The following is a 7,482-nucleotide window of genomic DNA, read 5'->3' on the forward strand; positions in this document are numbered from 1 at the left end:
CAAATATTTCCTTAGACAAATGTGCAATGTACTTTTATCATTCACATATATGCATTGCAACTGATCCCACTGACTGTACAAAGGCACAAAACCTGAACAATTGGTCTTGAAAAATATAGTAATGCACTTTTAAGATGAACCGAGATTTATGAAGAAAGGAATTTTTAAACCATTTACACGAGCATAGAAAATGTAATCCCTGCCTACACCTTACAAACTAAGGACAGTGCTATATGTGTAAAGAATAAAGTATTCACATGTCCTTGATAGCGTCTGCTGTGTTGGGTCTGTCTCAGTGACAGACTGAGGCTGCTGTTGTCTTCTTCTCTGATCAAAACTGTTGTCTTTTCTTCTGATCAAAACGGTGTCTCCCCCTAGCGGATATTCCACGAATTGCACCTTATTAAAAATATTCAGTCTGTGTCTTTTGTGCATTTTTTCACTTTTAAATTATCCTGCAGGCCTGATCAAACCTCTTTGCGGGCTGGTTCCGGCTGTATGTTATACACCCCTGATGTGTAGTAAGGCGTTTTTAGCTGAAAAAAACGACCATGTATAGTAAGGCGTTTTTCGACGAAAAAAACGACCATGTATAGTCAGGCGTTTTAACCCGAAAAAAACGACCATGTATAGTAAGGCGTTTTGACCCGAAAAAAACGACCATGTGTAGTCAGGTGTTTTTAGCCGAAAAAAACGACCATGTATCGTAAGGCATTTTAACCCGAAAAAAACGACGATGTATAGTAAGGCGTTTTTAGACGAAAAAAACGACCATGTATGGGAAGGCGTTTTCAGACGAAAAACATGACCATGTATTGTAAGGCGTTTTAACCCAAAAAAAACGACCATGTATAGTCAGGCGTTTTGAGCCGAAAAAAACGACCATGTATCGTAAGGCGTTTTAACCCGAAAAAAAAGACCATGTATAGTCAGGCGTTTTGAGCCGAAAAAAAACGACCATCTATAGTAAGGCGTTTTTAGCCTAAAAAAACGACCATGTATAGTAAGGCGTTTTAAGCTGACAAAAATGACCATGTATAGTAAGGCGTTTTTCGAAGAAAAAAACGACCATGTATAGTAAGGCGTTTTTAGCCGAAAAAAAAAACGACCATGTATATTAAGGCGTTTTTAGCGGAGCAAAAACGACCATGTATAGTAAGGCGTTTTTAGCCCAAAAAAACGACCATGTATCGTAAGGCGTTTTAACCCGAAAAAAATGACCATGTATAGTCAGGCGTTTTTCGTCGAAAAAAAAAATGACCATGTATAGTAAGGCGTTTTTAGCCCAAAAAAACGACCATGTATAGTAAGGCGTTTTAACCCGAAAAAACCGACGTTGTATAGTAAGGCATATTTAGATGAAAAAAACGACCATGTATGGGAAGGCGTTTTTCGACGAAAAAAACGACCATGTATAGTGAGGCGTTTTTCGTGAAAAAAAAACGACCATGTATAGTAAGGCGTTTTTAGCCCAAAAAAACGACCATGTATAGTAGGGCGTTTTTTAGAGAGAGAGAGAGAGAGAGAGAGAGAGAGAGAGAGAGAGAGAGAGAGAGAGAGAGAAGCAGAGCCGGCTCTTGAGAGAGGGTGACGGCTCTCATCGTTCACGTCAAAGAGCCGTCTCTTTGTACCGGCTCGTTCGTGACCGACACATCACTAGTACGGGGACCTCCTCAGCTGACACTGACAGCAGGGCTCATACGGTTGTCGGTTACACACAAAGGTAAAAGGTTTAAAGGCCTTTCGTGTATCCACTTGATAGAAATTGTGTTTTCTCCTCGCCGTCTTCTCCCCTCCGCTACACTGGGACTAACCTGCTTCATTTTCCTCACAATGCTCCATCAAGGCAGTAAAATACAACAGCCGTCAAAATAGGTTTTGCATTTTTTAAAATGTTTTTAAGCGTTTTTATTATAGACTAAAACAATAATAATCACTTCAATTAAAAAAATATTCATCGCCAGAGCTTTGCTTCAACGCCCGCCAAACCACCAAATGCGGGGGAATTTCTACCATGACAGATGACAGCATACTGTAACTCCACGAGCCACTTTGGCAGGTTGTAATTCAAATCTAAATACAGGCTAAGAATATCTGACCAGTCACAAATATCAAATCACAATCGAAATAAATAACAATGTTGCTGTTAATGTCAGCCATTTTTAAAAGCTTTGTTTTTCTTTCAAAACAGCCTCAGTAGCCACCCACTGGAGCCGCTGTCGTCTGCCTTCTATTGCTCACTTGATTAACATGCGCAATAGTAGTACTGTAATTTGGGTCAGATGGATTCGTGGTAAACCGGCGTTAGCAACGGATACCAAAAATTTGAGCATTCATGTTCTACTGTATTTTCTACACCTGCCTCTTATCGACAAATGTCAGAATGTAACGGTGAAATCATCTGCTAACTGGATCATCCCCTACACATGAGAATGTACTAACTTTGACCAGAATAAAGGTTTGCAGTCAAGACGCATTTGAGAAAAGATGAAGCATGGCAGAACACTAATTCCATCAACAAAAAAATGACTGCCAAAATGGAAGTGAAAATACATTTAATTATTGACTTAAAGTGCATTTTGCATGCCATCTACACAACTGCAACAGATGCAGACCAAAATGTCCACAGTACCAGTTTACATCCAGTTTCTCAGTTATATTTTGTATATTTGTGTCACATAAAATCAGCATTTTCCAAATCATTATACAGTACACCCATTTTTTGTCATCACACGTAGGGCTTTTTTTGCTGTATCTTAAGAACTATAAGAGCTACATACTTTTTGCACCAAAATATACACAATTGTCAAGTTGTATTAGACTTTGACAGATCCATCCATCCATTATCCAAACCGCTTTATCCCCACGAGGATGGCGGGCGTCCTGGAGCCTATCCCAACTCTCTTCGGGCAGTTGGCCTGGGACACCCTGAACTGGTTGCCAGCCAACTGTAGGGCACACAACCATTCGCGCTCACAATCACACTTCGGGACAATTTAGAGTGTTCCAATAATCTGCCACGCATGTTTTTGGAATTTGTGAGGAAACCGTCGTGGCCGGAGAAACCCACGCAGGCACAGGGAGAACATGCAAACTCCACACAGGAAGGCTGGGGCCGGATTCAAACCCACAATCTCTGCACTGTGAGGCGGATATGCTAACCAGGCGCACAACATGCCACCGATTTTGATCAATGCAAAACAAATATACAGTAGATGTTTTCAAAATTATGGCTATTATTTATTTTTGCTCCTAAGTCTGTAATGGTTTACCCTTTATGCGTTAGCTCAAAAACTGTGACAGACATGTACTTTTGGTACCAAAATGTTACTTTCAACTTTAGTACAATTTTAGGGCCTAAAAATAATGATTTAGGAGTTATGAGGGGAAAAAAACTAAATTTGTCCAGACATCTTAGATTTGCTTGATTCCTCATCTTAGAATTTTGAATGGCCGGCTGTATTTATTAATATTTTTTTAAAGAGTGGGATTTTAAGAGTATATGTACCAAATTTCATGCTATCACCAGTCCTTCACATTTTTGTTCCACTAAAATCAATTGTGTCTCACTGACAGGACTGTGAAATGAATGAACAATGTCCGTGTTTTTATGTTATGTGTTGTTTTTATTATTTTACTTTCTGTTAACTGTTTTGTAAAGTGCTTTGTTACAGCTGCAGCGGTTGTGAAAGCACTATATAAATCAGGATGTCTTGTCTTCTGTCAATAAAGTGAAATTGAAATGAAAGACTACATAGAACAAACCAATCCTGTCTCAATGAAAAGTGGCTGAAATGAAGTGAGAGTGCATGGAGCTGAGTTCTCATAAAAAAAAAAAAATTTAAAAAGCGACTTTGAAATAAAACCGGTTCCGTCTCAAAGAAAAGTGACTCTAAAATGAAGAGAAAAGTACTTTGTTCATGTGCAGTCATATATGTATATATATTTTTTTCTGGCCACTTCATCCCTCATCTCTTGAATCGTTTTTTGCCACTCTTATTTTCTTTGTCATAGTTTTCTCTGGACTGCGTGTCTTCCACAGTCTCTTGCGCACCAACATGAAAGTCGCCCACCTTGGCAGCAGCTCGTTCCTCACTCACAGGATTCTTTGAGCTGTGAACGTGATGCCCGCTCAGAGTCATCAGGGACAGGTCGCCCTGCAGTCTTAAATTCCCATCCAAGTCATCCCGTGACCTCTTCTTTGCTCCGCCGAGGATGGAGTCTTGTTCGTCGTTATCTAAGTCAGTGCTGCCATCGGAGCTGTTGTCAAACTCATCCCACCAGCGGAAATATCTGCTGCTGCTCCTCATTTCGTCTTCCTCCTTCTCGTCATCTCGAGATCTGTTCCTCGACGGTCCCGGCTGGGGTTCTTCCTCCTCCTCCATTGGCTGGTTGACACCCAACTCGGCCTTGGGCCCGACCGCGACGTCCGACCCATCTTCACGGTCAACGAGATCATCAGTGTTACTCTTTTCAATCTTGATATCGCGCACAATGTTTTCATTGTCGTTAGCTTGTTGCAGTGACGCTCGCGGGTGTACAAAGAATTTCATGTCATGATTGACAGGCGATTGCATGAGGAAAACAGAATCCATGTCTTCCTCATCACCAACATCATCATGGTCATCGTTATCATCATCAACATCAAAATCATCAAAATCATCATCACTATCATCAGTGGGCGGTTGATCTCCCACTGGTATGGACGTACGGTAGCCTGCAAGATAATTAAGACTTGGAGATGATTCTACCATGCATGCGTCCATCTTAGCTTTGCCACTTGCTATGCGGCCAGAGCTGCGGCCTGCCCCAGACAAACCAAATCCACCCAAAATACTGTTGCTGAGACAAAATGCTAAAGAAATCACATTTCATCCACTTACGATTTGGATCGTTGTAGTCTCCGTCTCCTTGGGCGCCCATTTTATCTGAGGGGAATCAAATACTTGATTCAGTGTGGAAGAAAAACACCAAATAAAATTGATACTTAGCAAGCGCATTTTCGCTCAGGGGATAAATTCACCCAAACTTGATCTCAAGTAGGCCAGTATATCGAGTGGCTTAACAAGCGATACCTATTTTTGGGCCGCAAACAATTACAAGTACAGACTGACAAAATAAGGACATGAACCTTATTGGAAAACATATGAACAATCGGCAAGTTCTTTATAAAATTGGATGAAATCTCAACAATATTACGAATCATTGTTTTCATTCACACATGTGCAACTTTCACATCAGAGTGCATCGATAAACTGTATTTACCATTTATAAAACAACTCATGATCTCAAAGCCATTTTAAATTTGCATACATTTCCACTTCCATCTGAAAATTGTGGCAACCTCAACTGACTGATCTCACTCGACAAACTACAAGTGGGAACTTTTCAGAAAGATGGTGCAGTTGTCCCGCAGCCTTGTAAATGTGTACATGTAAACCCATACAAGTGTGGCAGTGCATAAACATTAAAAGGGTTCCATCAAACCAACCTCTTTTTTAACTGAAGCTGTTGACTGATGATTTGCAAAAATATTTCGAGAGGCGTATACATTTTCACAGAACTGTATTCTTCGCAGCGCCAATGGGGCACAGTATTTTAGGCTCACTTTGCTCCTAAAATATGGAATCCTTCATTAACTAATCAAGATCAGACTTCAAATGATGAAAAACAGCTCATATCCACATTTGAGTGGTTGCTAGTGCGCTCTCCGGTGAACAAAATTAGCGACAACGGTTATTTTAATTCAAAAATGAAAGCTAATGCCAGATTGGACTCCTTGGTAGACCAACACTGGCACACGGGTCGTACGTAGAATTGCTTTGTCAATCATCTTGCATCTTAAGGAACTATGTTGCTGTGAAATCTGGAGCTTCATCTGGCAAAAAGTTGGGACTTTTCCACCCTCTTGTGGCAACTAGAGGTAATTATAAACATTTTTGGATGAGGGATCAACTACTTACAGATTTTCGTACTTTGTGGGAGAGCTCCTCCACAAATAGTGGAGGTTTGCTGTCATTGTTAGGTCATTACAGAAGCGTTTATGATATTTCGAATAAGTGATGAACGATTGGGCATATTTCTGAGGCTTTGGGGTTTGAATCTGGGCTCCGGCCTTCTTGTTTGGTGTATGCATGGTCTTCCTGTGCTTTTGGTGAGGTTTCTCCAGGCACTGCGGGCGCCTCACATGCTTCTGGTCACGAGGCGTGAATGGAAGTGTAAATGGCGTTTTCTCGATATGTGCTCTTCGACTGTCTGGCGGCCAGTTGAGGATGTACCGTGACTGTCGCACTAAATTATCCGAGGTGATTTCCTATGCTAGGATAGACTCCAGGTCACCTGAATCCCTGATGAGAGGAAACTCTATGCAAAAGGGATGGATTGATGGAACATTACAGAGACAACCGATCATTTATTGATCGTTAATGTAGTGATTAGTGATCATCAAGAAGCAGGAACACCATTTCTCAACTTTGTTGATGAGAAATGTGTTCTTTTTCATAGGATCTCTAGAAGTAGGTCCATACAATAGGCAAGTGAGTCTTTCACTTACCTCAGAAAGGTGTTTTGGGGAATACGGGGAAAATTACGATTTTAGTACAAAAATAAACACGTTAAAGGTCAAATGCAGCCCCTACATACACAAAAGTTTGCCCACCCGTGATGGATAGTCCCATTCATGTACCTTCAGCTCAGCAACACAGCTCTCCTGGATGACTTCAGACTTTGCAGTCAGAGGTAATTTGGTGCGGATCTCCAAATTCTGTCATTTTAAAAACATGCACTTTTTAATTCTCGACCAAATACTGAACCACAACATGGTTCAGTATAACGCATAGTAATAGAGTGGAGACATAAATGCTCAGTGACATCACACAATCTTTGTAAGCACTGGTTCAAAATGCTTTGATTAAATCATTTTAGGGCAGCACACATAATGTCATCATTATGATGATAAATTCTAAATGTGTAAAAAAAAAAAACAGCATTTTTGAGTGGAATATGAATTTGCAAACCACCCATATGGAACCGTGCTCTTACACTCAACATTAATCAGTGTATGAATTCAATAACATCTTACAGTAACATTCACATGGAGCAACCTACTGTTGTTCTGCATTAAAAGTTATCAAACTGCCAAAATTCGTGTACCACTATGATATTTGAATACTATTAGACATCAAATGTAATACAAAAAAATAGAAAATAAACAAAATATAGCCTCTTGTTCTAGTAAATGTATTATTATATATTTATTCTTATTATAGTTTTGATTTATCTATTTTAAACGGCGGTTGAGAAATTGAACCATCACAGCACTAAAAAGCAGCACTGGGGCCCAGGTAAACTCTGATAACAACATTACTCCAAGACATTCATACCCATTTAATAATGTGGCTGTTAAGGGCAAAGCTGAAAACATAGTGCTGTTTCAAAAGCAACAAGCGAAAAAAGGTTAAATTGTGTGTATCTACTGTGGTA

The 7,482-nt window shown here is 40.1% G+C and overlaps 1 long non-coding RNA gene across 1 annotated transcript; it reads left to right on the top strand.

Annotated features, from left to right (window-relative positions):
- Positions 1 to 3,563: 3,563 nt before the first annotated feature.
- LOC109526022 (uncharacterized) lies at positions 3,564 to 3,827 on the top strand. The gene is made up of 2 exons (XR_002170254.1): positions 3,564 to 3,598; positions 3,708 to 3,827. It is a non-coding gene; the product is annotated as an uncharacterized LOC109526022 (long non-coding RNA).
- The last annotated feature ends 3,655 nt before the right edge of the window (positions 3,828 to 7,482 follow it).

Source organism: Hippocampus comes, unplaced genomic scaffold (assembly GCF_001891065.2).
Source record: "Hippocampus comes isolate QL1 unplaced genomic scaffold, H_comes_QL1_v1.1 scaffold261, whole genome shotgun sequence".
In the NCBI taxonomy this organism is placed as follows: Eukaryota; Metazoa; Chordata; class Actinopteri; order Syngnathiformes; family Syngnathidae; genus Hippocampus; species Hippocampus comes.